The sequence below is a fragment of the Heterocephalus glaber genome, unplaced genomic scaffold, assembly GCF_053883595.1.
Source record: "Heterocephalus glaber isolate CG9 unplaced genomic scaffold, H.glaber_assembly_v1.0 deba00000621, whole genome shotgun sequence".
Classification (NCBI taxonomy): Eukaryota; Metazoa; Chordata; class Mammalia; order Rodentia; family Bathyergidae; genus Heterocephalus; species Heterocephalus glaber.
Window position 1 is genome coordinate 36425942 of NW_028258153.1, and position 20154 is coordinate 36446095.

General features: G+C 38.8%; 2 pseudogenes; both read left to right on the top strand.

The window, feature by feature from the left end:
- Nucleotides 1–4438: 4438 nt before the first annotated feature.
- Nucleotides 4439–5383, top strand: LOC101716261 (proteasome subunit alpha type-4 pseudogene; annotated as a pseudogene).
- A 3655-nt stretch (nucleotides 5384–9038) lies between these two features.
- On the top strand, nucleotides 9039–10443 carry LOC101726519 (cyclin-D-binding Myb-like transcription factor 1; annotated as a pseudogene).
- The last annotated feature ends 9711 nt before the right edge of the window (nucleotides 10444–20154 follow it).

Here is a 20154-nt window from a genome sequence, read left to right on the forward strand (position 1 = left end):
TTCTGCATTCTAGTTGCCAGTATCTTATTAAGGATTTTTGCATCTATGTTCATTAGTGTGATTGGCCTATAGTTCTCTTTTTCGGCTGGGTCTTTCTCTGCTTCGGGGATCAAGGTGATGCTTGCTTCCAAGAATGAATTTAGGAGTATTGCTTCCCTTTCAATTTCATTGAGGAGTTTAAATAGTAGTGACAGTATTTCCTCTTTAAATGTCTTACAGAATTCAGCAGTGAAGCCATCAGAACCCAGGCTTTTCTTGGTTGGTAAATTTTAATTACATTTTCAATTTCATTGATTGATATTGGGTTGTTTAGAATTTTTAAGTGTTCTTCATTCAACTTTGGTACTTCATACGTGTCTAGGAATCTGTCCATTTTCTGTGTTTTCCATCTTATTGGCATATAGGTTCTGGGAGTAGGTATTGATGATCCTCTGGATTTCTGCTGGGTCTGTTGTAGTTTCACCCTTTTCATTCCTAATTGCATGGATTTGGGCCTTTTCTTTCCTTTTTCTAATAAGGTTGGCTAAGCATTTGTCAATTTTGTTTATTCTCTCAAAGAACCATCTCTTGGCTTCATTGATTTTTTGTATTGTTTCTTAGTCTCCATAGCATTGATTTCTCCTCTGATCATTATAATTTCCTCCCTTGTAGGAGGTTTGGGGTTGTCCTGCTCTTCTTTTTCTAGAAGCTTGAGGTTCTGCATCAGGTTGTTTAATTGGGCTCATTCTGATTTCCTAATATGCATATTCACTGCTATGAATTTCCCTCATAAGACTGCTTTCATTGTGTCCCATAGATTCCGATATGTTGTATTGTCATTGTCATTTAATTGAAGGAACTGTCTGATTTCTTTAATTTCCTCTGTGACCCATTGGTTATTCAGAAGTGTATTGTACAATTTCCATGTGTTTATGAAATTTTTGCGATTTCTTTTGCTATTGATCTCCAATTTCTTCACACTGTAGTCTGATAATATACAGGGGATAACTTCATTTCCTTTGCACTTACCTAAATGTGTTCTATGAGTGAGTATGTGGTCTGGTTTGGAGAACGACCCATGTGCAGCTGAAAAGAATGTGTATTTTCATTTTGTGGGGTGGAAGACTCTGTAAACATCTGTTAAGTTCATTTGTTCAAGAGTTTGATTGAGTTCTATTATATCTTTGCTTGTTTTTTGTCTAGTTGATCTATCTATTTGTGACAATGGGGTATTGACATCCCCGCTACTATTGTATTAGTGCTTATATGGTTTGTCATGTTTGTTAGTATTTGTTTTATATAGTTGGGTGCACTAATGTTTGGTGCATAGATATTTGATTGTCATCTCTTCCAGTTGGATTGTTCCCTTTAAAAAGATACAGTTTTCTCCTTTGTCTCTCTTAATCAGCGTTGGTTTGAAATCCATTTGGTCTGCAAAGAGGATAGCCACTCCTGCTTTTTTTAGGGTTCCCGTCACATAGAGTATTGTTTTCTATCCTTTAAATTTCAGTCTATGAGTTTCTTTTTTGAATTAAGTGTGCTTCTTGTATGCAGCATATTGTTGGATCTTGCTTCTTGACCCATTTTGCCAGTCTGTTTCTTTTGATTTGGTGAGTTGAGACCATTAACATTGATGGTTACAACTGATATGTATAGAGTTATCATTGTCATGACTTTTTCTTTTTGTTTGATTCTCCTCCTTTGCTTTTAATTTGTTATCATGCTGGGTTGATTCATTGTTCTGCGCTTCCTGGGGTTGTGATCCTCATTGTCTTTTCCTAGGATTTTGTCTAAAAGTTTTTGGAGTGCTGGTTTGCCATTCATGAAGTTCCTAAGGTGCTCTTTGTCATAAAAGTATCTTATTTCACCATCAATTTTGTAATTGGTTTTACAGGGTATATCAATCTGGGTTAGAGGTTGTTTTCCTGTAGGGCTTGAAATACATCACTCCAAACTCTTCTTTCCTTAATGGTTTGTGTTGAGAAGTCTGTTGTGATTCTGATGGGCTTTCCTTTGTATGTGATTTGTTTATTTCCTCTAATTGATTGTAGAATTTTGTTCTTCTCTTTGGTTACTGGAATATTAACAATTATATGCCTATGTGTAGACTTTTTTTTGACCAAGGCTATTTGGAGTCCTATATGCCTTGCTTATCTGTATGTCAAGTTCTTTTTCCCTGCTTGGGAAGTTTTCTGCCATTACTTCTGTGAACAGTTTTTTATGTCATCTGCACTCTCTCCTGTTTTTTTATTGACTCCAATCAGTCTTATGTTAGTCTTCTTGGCATCATCCAGCAGCTGCTGGATTGATTTCTCGTGGTCCCTTACAATTTTAAAGCAATTTTTCTTTTCCTGGTCACTAATTTCAATCTTATCTTCTATATCTGAAATTCTGTGCTCACATTGGCTCATTCTGCTGCATAGAGTTTCAGTGGAGTTTTTCATCTCCTGGAAATTTATTTGCATCTGTTTTATGGATTCAATTTGTTTCCTATGTTGGGATTCCATCATGTTCCTCAGCCTTCTATTTTTTTATCTGTGTCCTCTCTAGATTTATTAATCATTTCTTGCATTATGGGCATGATCTCTGCTGTTATGTGAGAAATTATTTCTGCTTTCATTTTTTCCAGATCCTTTTTCATTGCTAGTTCAGCAAGTCCAGATAGTTGAGTATCAGAGTGTTCCATCTCATTTTCCTTTGGAATTGCTGTAGGTGATCTGAAAGTCTGGTTCTGAGGCTTGTTTACATGTCTTCTCATTTCTATGAGGGGAGAGTGTGCTGCTTGCGCCCGCATGGCTCACCTCCTCTGTGCTGGGAGCTGTGGCACACCTACCTGGAAGCCTCTTCCATGCTGGGAGCTGTGGCATGACTACCGTTAAGCCTCCTTTTCACTGAGAGCCATGGCACACCTACCTGAAAGCCTCCTCTGGGTTGGGAACTGTAGTTTCCTGACCTGGAAGCCTCCTCTGGGCTGGGAGCCATGGTCTGCCAACTCGGAGGCCTCCTCTGTGCTGGGAGCTGTGGCACCCTGACCTGGAAGCCTCCTTCATGCTGGAAGCTGTGGCATACCTACCCAGAAGCCTCTTGCATGCTGGGAGCCATGGCACACCAACCTGGAAGCCTCTTCCAGGCTGGGAGCTGTGGCACACCTACCCCCGGCTCATATACATTTTAATTGGTAAATAATATCAAACATTTAAAGCAGAAGAAAGAAGGAACACTTCTCCCCTCATTTTAGGAAATCAACATTGTGCTAATACTAAAACTGGATAAAGATAATAGAAGAAAAAAGTCGAAAATAGATAAACATTTGTTTAACAAAACAAACTATTAGAAGTCAGATCTGGCAGTATGTAGAAAGTGGTTTAATTATAGAGATGGCAGTGTTGGTTCAGCATTGGAAGATCCACCCCCATAAGTTATCATTTTAACAGAGGAAAGGAAAAAGCCATATGATTCTGTCAGAAGTTGGAGGAAAAGTGTTGGACTAAATTCTACAGCTGTTCATGGTGAAAGCTATCAGGAGATTAGAATTAGAACAGAACATTCTCAACAGATAAGCCAAGTACTCCATACTTCCAGCAAAAATGCCTTATGTGAATGGAAACGATACAATGTTTTCTCCCTAAGGTGGGGAACAAGGGCAGATATGCCTATTCTTCATCTGTCCATTAAACTTTGAAACATAAGCCCAAATTAAAATAGTCTGGCAATAAAAAGACATAATTAGCATATGATTGGCAAGGTAGAAGCAAAATCTTTATATGTAGAAGATATGATCATCTACAGAGAAAATACTAAGAAATCTTTAGGAGCCCCTAGAATTGTATTTGAATTCAGCAGGATTAGAAAGTACAACCTATATATAAAAATTCAGGTCTATGTATACTTGCTATAAATGAAGAATTGGATATTGAAATTTAAAAGTTATGTAGGAGTACAAAAGACCTAGAAAAGTAAAAAGAAAATAAAAACTAGTCATAGAAGACTTTTATTACCTAATTTTAAGACTTCCTCTAAAGCTACAGTAATCAAGGCAGTGTTGGTGTAAGGAAAGACATATAGATCATTGGAATAAATCAGAGAATCTAGAAATAGAACCACACATATATGGTCCACTGAGTTTTGAAAGATTAACATTAACATTTTATAGAACATAAACAATTCAAGAGCAGAGGAAAAGATAGTGTTTTCAGCAAATGGTACTAGAGCATCTGGTATCTGTATGTAAAAAATTAACCTCAATCCTTTATTTCCATTCATAAAAATAACTTGAAAGGATCTATGAACCTAAATATGAAAGACTAAATCTATAAAACTTTAAGAAGAAATTATAAGGGAAAATGTTCACGAATTTAGGGTAGGCAAGAATTTCCTAGGATTCAAAAAACATGATGTATAAAAGAAAGAAATTGATAAATGAGATTCCATCAAAATTTAGAACTTTAAATGACATCGTTAAGAAAATGAAAAGTAGGCCATATTCGAAGTGGTTCTCAGGCAGCGGCGTTGGTTCTCGCTTCTTGCGGAGGAAAGCGGTCGTTGTAGCTGTCGATTCTGATTCTTCATTGTTTTCTCTCCGGAATTTTCTAAAGTTCAGAAACATGTCTCGAAGATATGACTCCAGGACCACTATATTTTCTCCAGAAGGTCGCTTATACCAAGTTGAATATGCCATGGAAGCCACTGGACATGCAGGCACCTGTTTGGGAATTTTAGCAAACGATGGTGTTTTGCTTGCAGCAAAGAGACACAACATTCACCAGCTTCTTGATGAAGTCTTTTTCTCTGAAAAAATTTATAAACTCAATGAGGACATGGCTTGCAGTGTGGCAGGTATAACTTCTGATGCTAATGTTCTGACTAATGAACTGAGGCTCATTGCACAAAGGTATTTATTACAATATCAGGAGCCAATTCCATGTGAGCAGTTGGTTACAGCACTGTGTGATATCAAACAGGCCTATACACAATTTGGAGGAAAGCATCCCTTTGGTGTCTCATTGCTGTACACTGGCTGGGATAAGCACTATGGCTTTCAGCTCTATCAGAGTGACCCCAGTGGAAATTATGGGGCTGGAAAGCCATATGCATTGGAAATAACAGTGCTGCAGCTGTGTCAGTGTTGAAACAGGACTACAAAGAAGGAGAAATGACTCTGAAGTCGGTGCTTGGTTTAGCTATCAAAGTGCTGAACAAGACCATGGACGTTAGTAAGCTGTCTGCTGAGAAAGTGGAAATTGCCACATTAACCAGAGAGACTGGGAAGATGGTGATAAGAGTTCTCAAGCAAAAGGAAGTGGAACAGTTGATCAAGAAACATGAGGAAGAAGAAGCTAAAGCTGAGCATGAGAAGAAAGAAAAAGAACAGAAAGAAAAAGATAAATAGGAGATGGAATCAAGGCTTTCATAACTCATGTGGGGCACTCTTTAAGTGTAGACATTGTTCTATTCCTCCAAGTCCAAGAAGGCTTTTTTTTAAAACAAAAACAAAAACAAAAACGTGGACAGTGGAGAAATAAGACATGACCTAGTGAATTGGGTCCTTGTCTCTTTATTGTAGTGATGATGATGATCACTCTTCATGGACATCTTAATTGCACACAAACCCCTTTTTTGGAATAAAATTTGGAAAGAATGGAAAAAAAAAAAGAAAATGAAAAGTAGTCCTTAAACACAACATATTTATAATACATATAATCTAAGACCAGAATATATAAAGAACTCTTACAGCTCATTAATAGACAACCCAATTAAAAAGTAGACACAAAAAGATGATACTCAGTACAGATACACATTGAATTATTATTGTCATGACTTTTTCTTTTTGTTGGTTTCTCCCCCTTTGTGTTTAATTTCTTGTTGCACCCAATGGATTAATTTTGCTGGACTTCCTGGGGTTGTAATACTAGCTGTCTTTTCCTATGATATTGTCTAAAAGTTTTTGTGGTGCTGGTTTGATATTCCTGAAGTTCCTAAGGTACTCTTTGTCATGAAAGTATCTTACTTCTCCATTAATTTTGAAAGATAGTTTTGCAGCATATATTAATCTGGGTTGGAGGCTGTTTTCCTTTTCAGTTTGAAATACATTACTCCAAGCACTTCCAGCCTTGAGGATTTGCATTGAGAAGTCTGCTGTGATTCTGATGGGCTTTCCTTTGTATGTGATTTGTTTCTTTTCTCTCACTGCTTATAGAATTTTGTTCTTCTGTTGGATTTCTGGAATCCTAACAATTATATGCCTATGTGTAGATTTTTTTTGATTAAGGCTAGCTGGAGTCCTATATGCCTCACTTATCTGTATGTGAAATTCTTTTCCCCTGCTTGGGAAGTTTTCTACCATCACTTCTGTGAAGAGTTTTTTTTTTTTTTTTATGTCATCTGCACTCTCTCCTGTTTCTTCATTGAGTCCAATCAGTCTTATGCTATTCTTCTTTGCATCGTCTAGCAGCTGCTGGATTGATTTCTTGTGGTCCCTTACTATTTTAAAGCAATTTTTCTTTTCCTGGTCACTAATTGCAATCTTATTTTCTATGTCTGAAATTCTGTCTTCACATTGGCTTATTCTGCTGCTTAAGCTTTCAATGGAGTTTTTAATCTCCTGGTAATCAGTTTTTATCTGTTTTATTGATTCCATTTGTTTCCTATGTTGGGATTCCATCGTGTTCCTCAGTTCCTCTATTTTTTTTTAATCTGTGTCCTCTCTAGATTTATTAATCATGTCTTGCACTATGGGCACAATCTCTGCTGTTATCTGAGAAATTATTTCTGATTTCATTTTTCCCATATCTCTTTTGTTGCCAGTTCATTGAGTCCAGTGGTTGTGTATCAGAGTGTTCCATCTTGTTTCCCTTTGGGGTTGCTTTAGGTGATCTGGAAGTCTGGTTTTGAGACTTATTTATGTGTCTTCTCATTTTGATGGGGGGGGTATTGCTGGTGCTGTTGTGGCTCACCTCCTGTGCATTGGGTGAGGGGGTCATCTCATGGTCCAGAAGTCTCCTCCTGGACACTGGGAGTGGCTCACTTCCTGTCAAGAATCTAAATTCTTTCAGGCTTTGAATCTGCTTTGAGACAGAAAACTTTTTGCTGTTTCATGATGTAATGCCTCATATAATATTCTGTCCGTAGTAATGAGTTGAGTGAGGATTAATTTTTTTCATCTCTTACCATAAAGTGATCGAGTACAGTGGTCTGGTGTGCCTTTATTGCAGAGATTCTCTTCACTTTTCCAGTGGGCTTCAGTTTTCATCAGGGAGCCTGAGAGACTCCCTCTCTCTGTTGTTCACTTTGTGTCAGTGGCCATTTTATTTAGCAGAGAGCTCTATCATTGTAAGGCACAGGATAACAGGAAGCTAAGGCCAGGTTGGAGATAAGCAGCCTGTCCCATGCAGCAACATCTGCTGGTCCAGACACTCCTGAAGACTACCCCACTTCCTCTGTCCTAGAACAAAAGACTTCCTCCACTCCATGACAAAATTTTTCACTCCTCCTGGCACCACCCCTCCCCTACCCAAACTCCTCTATAAAGTTGCCCCTCTCCCAAGCCCCCAGGGTCAATGGCTTTGTCCCTTTGACTGGCTTACACCCATGCTGGAAATAAAACCTCACTTGTTGCTTCATTTTTGCCTGCTCTGGTAGGCTCAGTCATGTCTCAGTTTACCCTAACAAAATGTAAGTCAGTTCACAGGACGTCTTTGTATAATCTACTTCCCAGTTATTTTCTTTGGGAAATCCCCTCCCCCATCTTGTATTTTTAAGGGTGGGAAACTTTCTTGGAAAGATTTGCAATTTTATTTCTTGTTCCATTTGATTTAAACATTTCCATACTGGAGAATATTGATGATGTTTCTAGTTTCTCTCCTCTTAAAAACAATGCTACCATAAATATCCATGTTCCATGTGCTTTCATCTTTCTGTGCATTGTGAGTTCATAAAAGTGGAATTTTAGTCAAAATGTTAACTAATTTTGATATAGTCATATTCTCCCTAAAATTTTTTAAACAATTTAAAATGGCTGAAAATGTATTCATATTCTACCCCATGATGGATATAACCATATCTTTAAAAAAACTGGGGGTGGGACAAATTAAGGAAGCCTAAATGATTACCTCACTGGGCTTTATTTTCCATGTATCTCATTATTCATGAGATTGTGTATCAGATCATATTTTTATCCATTTTTATTGGCTATTTTGATTTTCTTAATGATTTGTAGGCACTCATTCTGAAGGTCTTATGTTTTCTTATTTCATTTGTAAAATTTATTTTTGCTCAGTTTCTTTGTAGCTGTCTTATATGATACATTTAAAATTTTATGTAATGTGTTGGTTTTTTACTGTGGTTCCTTTTTTACTGTGGTTTGCTGTTAGCTCCTTTACTCTGGAAATTGTGTTTTGTATGATGAGAAATATAGGCCTTACTTATTTTTCAAAAGGAATAACAGATTTTCACAGTGTCATTTATTTCTGTACCCCTGATTTTCCTTGTACTCTGGCACTAGGAGTATGTGTGACTGTTCTGCTCAGACTTGGTCCTGTGCAGCCCATATTGCCAGTGCTGTGCTCACTTACCTGATTTCTACTCCTGTACCTGTGCTCATGGCCTCCCCCAAGTGCATTCATTCTAATATGCCTCACCTGCATTTCCCAAAAGCCTACTTTCAGGCTGATAGACCCAAGTTCCCTGTTCTCATAAGGAGTTGGAAGATCTGAAAATCTCTTTTCCTGGTAAGTATTTAATAGTTTGGATTGCTCAGATATAAATATTATAGCCCCTTTGTTACATCTGCACTTACATTTTTGCAAATAGGCTACATTTGGAAGTTCCTGCTGTAAGGATATAGACATGTCTTTTGGAAGGCTACCTTTAAACCTACCATGGTTTCCCAAATTCATGTCCTTCTCACATGCAAAATGTATTCATGCAGTCCCAACATCTCTGAAGGTCTCAAAAATCATCTAAATATAAGTTCAAAATATCTAAAATCCCATAATCTGAATCAGATATAGCTGAGTCTCTGAGGGAAGGGCTGCTGCTGGTCCCATTGTCTAAATTTGAGTATGAGCACAGAGGAAGAGGATTCTAACACAGTGACAGTAGAGACTGAACTCTGTGACAGTGATGCAGAACACCAAAGGGAACCTCATCCTCCACTGCCCATGGCATGAAGCTAATGAGCTAGACTCAGAGGAAGTACTGATCCTCTGCACAAGAGGCTGTATTTGTCCTCAGAGGATGACCAGAGCATTGGTGATTCTACTCCTTGCATATCAGTCGTTGCACTCCCACATTCAGAAAATGATCAGAGCTTTGAGGTGACCATGACTGCAACCATGGAGGTGGCAGATAATAAGATTTCTGAGGGAACTGTGATACAGATCCAGATTTTATAGAATGATCAACTAGATGAAATCTCTCCCTTGGTTAATGAGGAAGTTTCTGCAGTTAGCCAAGCATGGTTTACAACTGTAGAAGATAAGGATTCTCTAACTAACAAAGGACATAAATGGAAGCAGGGGATGTGGCCTAAGGAAGAAATTATATTTTGATGAACAATATTGAATGTTATCTAAAAGTATGTGGAATAAAAGATGCTACAGAAATTATCTTTGAGATGTCAAAAGACGAAAGAAAAGATTTCTGCAGGACTGTAGCCTGGGGTTTGAACTGGCCTTTGTTTGCAGTTTATAGAAGAGTGCTTCACATGTATGATGACAGAATCCATGTGGGAAAATATCCATCTAAAGAAATTGAGAAGCTGAAGGAGCTCTGGATAAAGCATGGCAATGACTGGGCAACAATAGCAGCAGCTCTCAGAAAAAGCGTATCTTCTGTCAAAGACCGGTGCCAGCTGATGAAGGACACTTGCAACACAGGGAAGTGGAAAAAGAAGAGGAAAAGAGAAAAAGATGGAAGAAGAGGAAAAGAAACTTGCAGAGGTGGTTCACAAGCTGATGAGCACTGATCCCAGTGACACTCATGCATGCTGTGTCCTAGGCTGCAGTGGCAGAGTGGGTGGGTACCTGTTCGGAGAAGAAGTGCCACTCCAAGTGGCTCAACTACCTGAACTGGAAGCAGAGTGGGGGCATGGAGTGGACCAAAGAAGATGAGATCAATCTCATCCTCAGTGGACTTAGTGCCCAGGCAAAGTACCAGATTGAAGGCATGGAGACTGAAGTCCTCTGTGTCCACAGATCAGAGCTTGATGTAGCTGATGAAAATGACATAATCTGGGATCTGTTAGTGGAGGGATGGAGCAGTGTCCATTCACCACATTAGCTTCAAAGTAAATGGTGGACCATCAAAAGACAGATTGCAAACCATAAGGATGTTTCTTTCCATGGCAATGTATTGCTTGCTTCAAGTCCTTCCATTGATTACCATGTTTGCACATTGGCAGTTACAGGTTCTGTGCCTCAAGAAATGTCAGACAATTTCCACTTACTCTTCTGCCTTATTTCTTGAATATTATCTTTTCTTCCTTAGAGGAGAATTAATATAATTTTTAATTCCCAAAACCTGCAAACTGAAAACAGATACATTCTCACACATTCTTGTTCTTCTACATAAACTACAAAGAGGAAATAAATTTTATGTTTTAACTTAAAAAAAAGAAACCCAGCAAGGCAAGTCTCATGATCTGAGAATATCCTCTGGTTTGCAGCTGATATCTGGCCCTACGTGTAGTGGACATCTCTGCCCAGTACTAGCAGGCTATAGATATAAGTGGCACATGCTTCTTGCTTTTTCATAATTTGGCTATATCGTTTTAGGAGTCTGATAGAAGTTTTACATGGCTCAAATGGGCATGTCAGATAGAAGAGTGGGGCTAGCATTGCTCCTTTACTAATGGCTGCTACTGAGACTTAAGTCCTAGTCTATGAAGTAGCAGATCAGTTCCAGCTGAGGTCAACCTGGCTCTAACCAAATTCCTTCCCTAAATTATGGCTTCTCACTGACCTAATGGGTTGCTGGTTAACTGCTATCCAGTCTCAGAGCTCTTTGCTCTTTCCACACAGACAAGCAGTGCCTTCCCTCTTTATATCCCTATTTGCATATCAGCTATCCCTGACTACATATCTTCCTGCCTGCATATCAGCCATCTGCCTCACCCTGTGTTGATAGATATCTTCAAAGCATATGTTTCTGTTTCCTACCCTCCCATGCTTGGAGTCAATAAAATACTGGGTGCTCTTGGCACCCATTGTCTTTGTTGCCTAGAGCAGCACTGCTCAGGCTCAAGACCCAACTTTTTCTTTAAGTCTCATTTTCTGTCTTTATTCTTTAATTAACCTTGTACTACTGTGACTCACAGGAGACCAGGACCCATTGCAGAGGTTCTGGTAATGTCCCCTATCATGTTCCCTGTACACATGGTTTTCTGGGCCTCTGTGCCCCTCCCAGCTCAGTAGGCCTCTGGTTCTGCACTTCTAGCCTTTTACCCCATTCCCATGACTCAACCCTGATAGTCACTCTTCCTTTTTTAATTGAAGGCAGCATATGTTTACAGCTGAGTAGTTCTATCATCTCACTTTCTGTCTATAGAATTTCAGAAATCTCACAGCCCCCTTTTATTTTGTCTTATCTTCTTTGCTCCAGGCCAAGCTGACAGTCTTTCTACTGAAATAACCTTAAAAACCTAATGTGTCTCCCATGTATGTTATAAGATTCATGGTGCTATTCAAGAAGGTCACCTACAGGTTTTTCCTGGATAATCATATATCCTTGCTTTGCTAGGATATTTGAATACTACATCAGTCATATAACAAATCTCTTCAGCAAAAACATTGTCTGCACACATCCTTTCCAGTGGCAAATTTCTTAATTTTAACAGTCTGGATATAAAAGTCCCTAATCATTACATGCCCTCCCTTTGTCTCATTCCTTGATTTTCTTCTTTTCTTTTGTGCATTTTCTCTGAGCCACAGAAACACATTTAACCTCCATATTTCTACTAACATTCTGCTTATGAGGAGATACACATTCTCTAAATGATACAAATCTTTCTATCACACTCTTCAGTTCCTTCTTGCCCTTATCAGAATTGCTTTAAAAATCCATATTTCTACTAATAATCTTTTAAAGAAAGTCTTGAACTTTTCTCCCAAACAATTCAAATTCTTCTAAGCTCTACTCATCACCTAGTTCTGAAACTACTTCCATAGTTTTAGGTATTCGTTACAGCAGACTCCTCTTCCTGGTACCAAACATCTATATTCACTTCCTCTAGCTGCTATAACAAATTACCACAAACCAAGTGGCTTCAAACAAAAGAAATATATTTTATCAGAGTTCTGGAGATCAGAAGTCCAAAGATAAAAGTGTGGGCAGAGTCACACTCCTTATTAAGGCTCTATGGGAGAAACTTCCCTTTTCTCCTCCAGGTCCTACTCACCCCAGGCATTACTTGGCTTGTAGCTAAATAATTCCAATTTCTACCTCAGCCTTCACATGGCTTTCTCTTTCTCTGTGTGTCTCTTATAAGGACATTTCTCAAAGGATTTAGGGCCTACCTTGATGATCCATGATGATCTCATCCTAAGGTCTTCGATTATATCTCTTACAACCCTCTTTCCAAATAAGGTTACACTCACAGGCTGTGGGGTTTATTGGTTTGGGTTCTCTGGGTAGGTGTAGATTGTCCCCCAAAAGGCTCATGTGTTCAGAGCTTGGCTTTTGGAAGGTGATTGTATCATCATGGGGGCACTATATTATCAGAGAATTAATCCACTGAAGAGTTCAGATTTGAACATGCTATTAGGAGGTGGGGTCTGCTTAGAAGAGGAAGTCACTGGGGGTGTGACCTGGAAAGCTGTATCCTCTCGCCAGCTTCTAGCTTCTTTCTCTGCTTCATGCCACCATGTAAACAGCTTTCTTTGAACAAGTCCTTACACCATGACTTTCTGTCTTGCAGCCAGCTGTCTATGGACTGAAAACTCATAAAAACATGAGCCCATATAAACTTCCCCTTCCTCCTCCTCCTCCTCCTCCTCCTCCTCCCCCCCTCCTCCTCCTCCTCCTCCCCTTCTTCTTCTTCTTCTTCTTCTTCTTCTTCTTCTTCTTCTTCTTCTTCTTCTTCTTCTTCTTCTTCTTCTTCTTCTTCTTCTTCTTCCTTTGGTACCAGGGATTGAACTCGGGTCCTTGCACTTGTGAGGCAGGCAGTGGAACCACTGAGCTAAATCCCTAGCCCTAAACTTCTCCTTCTTTAAATTCAGAGTTTTAAATATTTTGTCCTGGTTATGAGAAAATAACTAAGGTTGATAGATAAATTTATTGTAGGAATAGGCTTATATGATTATATGTCAGGAAGTTCCATGATCTGCCACCTACAAGCTGGAGAGCTGGGAAAGCCCTCAGCATATTGGTTGGACCATGGCCACCTGCATTGGGGAGGGCTGCCTGCTTTATTCAGCCTATCAGTTCAAGTGCAGTAAGTCCTCAATTTACAAATGAGTTCCCTTCCTGGAAAATGTTCATAAGTTAGACTGGTTCCTAAGTCTGACAAAGTGAGTGTATAAGCATTGTATAACAAATATACAATGTTAAGCATAAAAATATCAAACACACAAAAATACAGTGAGTTCCTGAATGTACTGTACTACTGTACAAAATCACATTCTACAATAAGCACACAGTAGCACAACCGTGACAGTGGCAGACACATGAGCTACCCCTACAATTTGTTCACATCTACAAGTGTTCATAATTTAAGGTCCCTTCATATCTGTGACAGTTCTCAACTCCAATGTTTGGAAGTCGGGAACTTACTATGCTGATATCTCCTGGAAATACCCTCACAGACACACTGAGATTTGTTTATCAGCTATCTGGACATCCATTTGCCAGTCAAGGTGACACATGAAATTAACCATCTGGGCCACCATCTGTCCCACCACTTCTGGCCCAGAGGAAAGGGCTTTTGGGCCACCTGTCCCACTTCTCCTGGCCCAGAGGAAGGAGCTCCCGGGCCTCCATCCATCCTGCCACTCTAGGCCCAGAGGTAGGGGCTTCTGAGCCACCGTCCAACTGCTTCTGGTCCAGAGGAAGGGGCTTCCTGGCCACCATCCCTCCCGCTGCTCCCAGCCCAGAGGAAAGGGCTTTTGGGGTGCCATTCATCTTGCCATTCCCAGCCCAGAGGAAAGGGCTTTTGGGCCGCCTTCTGTCCTGCCACTCCTGGCCCAGAGGAAGGGGCTTCCCAGCCACCGTCCCTACCACTGTTCCCACCTCTCCCAGATCAGAGGAGGTGAGCTGCGTGGGCACCAACAGCAGCCCCCTGTCCCCCCAGTCCAAATGAGTAAACACATAAGTCTCAAAACCAGACTTCCAGATCACCTACAGCAACCCCAAAGGGAAATGAGATGGAACACTCTGATACTCAACCACCTGGACCCACTGAACTGGTAACAAAAGGGGATCTGGAAAAAATGAAATCAGAAATAATTTCTCAGATAACAGGAGAAATTGTGCCCCTAGTGCAAGACATGATTAATAAATCTAGAGAGGAGCTCAGGAACATGGTGGAATCCCAACATAAGAAACAAATGGAATCCATAAAAACAGATGCAAATAGATTTCCAGGATATGAAAAACTCCATTGAAAGTCTACACAGCAGAATGAGCCAATTTCAGATATAGAAGATAAGATTGCAATTAATGACCAGGAAAAAGAAAAATTGCTTCAAAATTAGAAGGGAACACAAGAAATCAATCCAGCAGCTGCTAGATGATGCAAAGAAGAACAACATAAGACTAATTGGAGTCAATGAAGAAACAGGAGAGAGTGCAGATGACATAAAAAAAACTTCACAGAAGTGATGGCAGAAAACTTCCCAAGCAGGGGAATAGAACTTGACATACAGATAAGTGAGGTATATAGGACTCCAAGTAGCCTTGATGAAAAAAAATCTACACATAGGCATATAATTGTTAAGATTCCAGAAACTCAACAGAAGAACAAAGTTCTACAAGCAGTTAAAGAAACAAAGCACATACAAAGGAAAGCCCATCAGAATCACAGCAGACTTCTCAACACAAACCATCAAGGCAAGAGGAGCTTGGAGTGACATATTCCAAGCCCTAAAAGAAAACAGCCTCCAACCCAGATTGATGTACCCTGCAAAACTATCTTTCAAAATGGATGGAGAAAGAAGATACTTCCATGACAAAGAGCACCTTAGGAACTTCGTGAATACCAAACCAGCACTCCAAAAAATTTTACACAATATCCTAGGAACAGATGTTGAGGATCACAATCCCAGGAAGCAAAGGAGAATGAACCCATCTGGCATGACAAGAAATTAAATGTAAAGGGGGAGAACCCAACAAAAAGAAAAAGTCATGGCTATGACAAGTCAATACTTTTCAGTTATAACCATCAGTGTTAATGGTCTCAATTCACCAATCAAAAGAAATAGACTGGCAGAATGGGTCAAAAAGCAAAATCTAACAATATGCTGCATACAAGAAACACACTTAATTCAAAAGGAAATTCATAGACTGAAAGGTAAGGTGGAAAACAATACTTCATGCGATGGGAATGCGAAAAAAAGCAGGAGTAGCTCTCCTCTTTGCAGATCAAGTAGATTTCAAACCAACACTGATTAAGAGACATGAAGAAAGACACTACATCCTTATAAAGGGCACATTCCAAGAGGAAGAGATGACAATCATAAATACCTATGCACCAAACACTAGTGCACCCAACTATATAAAACAAATACTAACAGACATGAAAAGTCATATATGCACTAATACAATTATAGTGGGGGACCTCATCACCCCACTGTCACAAATAGATAGATCAACTAGACTAAAAATAAGTAATGAAATACTAGAACTCAATCGAACTCTTGAACAAATGAACTTAACAGATGTTTACAGAGTGTTCCACCCCACAAAATCAGAATACACATTCTTCTCAGCTGCACGTGGGTCATTCTCCAAAATAGACCACATACTCACACATAGAACATGTTTAAGTAAGTGCAAAGGAATTGAAGTTATCCCCTGTATATTATCAGACCATAGTGCGATGAAATTGGAGATCCATAGCAAAAGAAACTCAAAAATTTTCATAAACATGTGGAAATCTAACACACTTTTGAATAACCAATGGGTCACAGAGGAAATTAAAGAAGAAATCAGACAGTTATTCACTTAAATGACAATGACAATACAATATATCGGAATCTATGGGACACAATGAAAGCTGTCTTATGAGGGAAATTCATAGAAGTGAATATGCATATTAGGAAAACAGAACAAGCCCAATTAAACAACCTGATGCTGAACCTCAAGCTTCTAGAAAAAGAAGAGCAGGACGACCTCAAAGCTCCAAAAAGGGAGGAAATTATAAAGATCAGAGGAGAAATCAATGCAATGGAGACTAAGAGAACGATACAAAAAATCAATGAAGCCAAGAGTTGGTTCTTCGAAAAAATCAACAAAATTGACAAACCCTTAGCCAACCTTGTCAGAAAAAGAAAAGAAAAGGCCCAAATCCATGCAATTAGGAATGAAAAGGGTGAAACTACAACAGACCCAGCAGAAATCCAGAGGATCATCAATACCTACTTCCAGAACCCATATGTCAATAAGATGGAAAACACAGAAAAAATGGACAGATTCCTAGATACATATGAATTGCCAAAGTTGAATGAAGATCTAAAAATTCTAAACAACCCAATATCAACCAATGAAATTGAAAATGTAATTAAAAACTTATCAACTAAGAAAAGCCTGGGCCCTGATGGCTTCATTGCTGATTTCCACAACACATTTAGAGAGGAACTACTGCCACTACTGTTTAAACTCTTTAATGAAATTGAAAGGGAAGCACTACTCCCAAATTCATTCCTGGAAGCAAGCATCACCTTGATCCCCAAAGCAGAGAAAGACCCAACCGAAAAGGAGAATTATAGGCCAATCACACTAATGAACATAGATGCAAAAATCCTTAATAAGATACTGGCAAAGAGAATGCACAAGATCATCAAGAAGATCATACACCCTGATCAAGTGGGATTCATGCCAGGGATGCAGGGATGGTTCAATATATGCAAATCAATCAATGTAATACAATATATCAATAGAGCCAAGGACAAAACCATATGATTATCTCCATAGATGCAGAAAAAGCATTTCACAAAATCCAACATGCATTTATGATAAAAACCTACAAAAAATTGGAATAGATGGTCTCTACCTCAAACTGATAAAAGCCCTCTGTGAAAAACCAACAGCCAATATCATACTAATTGGTCAAAAACTGAAATCCTTCACACTACAATCAGGAACAAGACAAGAATGTCCACTGTCACCACGTTTGTTCAATATAGTTTTGGAAACATTAACCACAGCAATTAGACAAGATAAAGAAATAAAAGGAATAAAGATAGGAAATGAAGAAATCAAATTGTCATTATTTGCAGATGACATGATACTCTATATAGAAGACCCCAAGAACTCCACCAAAAGTCTTCTAGATTTAATAACCAAATTCAGTCAAGTAGCTGGTTACAAGGTCAACACACAAAAATCAATAGCTTTCCTCTACACAAATGACAGACTCACTGAGAGAGAAATAGGGCAAACAATTCCTTTCACAATAGCATCCAAAAAACTGAAATACCTAGGAATCAACCTAATGAAAGACATCAAAGACCTCTTCTTTGAAAACTATAGCAGTCTGAAAAAAGAGATTGAAGATGATATCAGAGAATGGACAGACATCCCCTGCTCCTGGGTAGGAAGAATTAATGTAGTGAAAATGGACATACTCCCAAAACTGCTATATAGATTCAATGGAAATCCAGTTGAGATCCCAGCAGCATACTTCATGGACCTTGAGAAAATAATCCAAAAATTCATTTGGAACAAGAAGAGACCCAGAATAGCAAAAGCAATTCTAGGTAACAGAGACATGGCAGGGGGTATCACAATCCCCAACCTGCAACTCTACTACAAAGCTACTGTGATAAAAACAGCATGGTACTGGCAAAGAAACAGACCTGAGGACCAGTGGAACAGATTAGAAGATGCAGAAACAATGCCAGACACACTCTGCCATCTCTTCTTCCATAAAGGAGCCAAACACCCTCACTGGAGGAAAGATAGCCTCTTTAGTAAATGGTGCTGGAAAAATTGTCTTTCAACTTGCCAAAGATTAAAACTAGACCTGTATCTCTCACCATGTACTAAACTAAAATTGAAATGGATTAAAGATCTAAATATTAAAATAGAAACTCTGAACCAGTTGGAACAGAGGTTAGGTAGAACTCTTGTAGACATTGGTGTAGGAAAAGATTTTATGAACAAAACCTCAGTTGCCTGTGAACTAGCACAAACAATCAACAAGTGGGATCTCTTCTTAGTAAAAGGCTTCTGCACAGCAAGAGAAACCACCAGCAGTGTGAAGAGACAACCCACAATGTGGGAAAAAATCTTCACCTGCTTTTCCTCAGACAAAGGTCTACTGTCTCGAATCTATAAAGAACTTAAAAAGATCAGACTTCCCAAATTTAAAGACCCAATCCAAAAATGAGCATCTGAAATGGACAGTCATTTCCCAGACAAAGAAGTAGAAATAGCAAATAAATACATGAAAAAATGTTCAAAGTCACTGGTCATTTGAGAGATGCAAATGAAAACAATGCTGAGATTCCACCTCACTCCAGAAAGAATGGCTGCTATCATGAAATCAAGCAATAAGAAATGCTGGCGGGGCTGTGGGGAAAGAGGAACCCTGCTCCACTGCTGGTGGGAGTGTAGACTGGTGCAATCACTGTGGAAATAAATCAGTATGGAGATACCTCAAAGAACTAGGACTGGAAGTCCTATTTGACCCTGCTATTCTCCTGCTGGATATCTTCCCCAAAGAATTAAAAAATCATACCACAGTGATATGTGTGCACCCATATTCATAGCAGCACAGTTTGTAATAGCTAAAACTTGGAAACAGCCCAAATGCCCATTAACTGGAGATTGGATCAAGAAAATGTGGTTTAAAAAAAATAAAATGGAGTACTACTCAGCCATAAAAACGAGAAATTAGAGACATTTATAGCTATGTGGATGCACATTGAGGTGATACTCTTAAGTGAAATTAATAGGACACACATGTATAAATACCGAATAGTGTCTCTGGTGTGAGAAACTGAAAGTGTAAATAAGGACTAAATGTATAATAGGTAATGTGAAATAGGAAGAAAAGGGGTAAAGGGGAAGGAAGTGGGAGGGGTAGGGGAATGGAAAGAAGGGAATGGAATTAATATGAGAAAATGGAAAAATAGGAACAAAATCTTTGTAAATAGGGAGGACTGGAGGGGTTGAAGGGAGGGCTGGGCAAGGGTGAAAAATAAGAACCAAGAGAGACTATGTAAAGGTGCAAATTTCCAATGATGAATGTCATTATATTGTATACCTAAAATGTACCAATGATTAGAATGAATAATCAATAATGCAAAATTGGAAGAAAAGGTCCAAAAAGGTAAGGGTAGTGGGAGGGACAGGGGAAAGGAAAGAAGGGAAAGAAAAAATGATGAGAAATGGAAAAAATGAAAATAAAGTCTTTGTAAATAGGGAAGGGTGGAGGGGGTGAAGGGAGGGCTAGGAATGGGGAAAAAATAAGAACCAAGATACATCATGTAAAGGTACAAGTTCCCAATGAGAAATGTAATTGTGTTGTATACCTAAAATGTACCAATAAAAGAATTTATGAAAAAAAAAGAAATTAACCATCCCCAGGAATTAGGACTTGGGCATTTATTTTTTTGGAATCTACCATGCAATCCAGTACAACTTTCTTTCTGTCCTGATCCTGCCTCCTCATTTTCCTTGTAGATTTTCTTGAGAATACGTGCTTGATAAATCTCTTTCACAGAAATCCTTGTTTCATTGTCTGCTTCTGGGAGAATAAACCTAACAGGGTCTATACCTGGAATCTCTCTATGATTCCATTAATCTATTTGTACATACACAGATATAATACTGCTTTTAAAATTATTTATATTGAGATATTTGTAGATTCATATGCAGTTGTGAGACATAATGCAGAAATATCTTAACACTTTTACCATCAGTATTGTCAAATCTAGTTTTCCCCAGAGCCAAACTATAAACAATATCAAAGTCAAGATATTAACATTGACATGGTCAAGATACAGATTCACTGCTCAG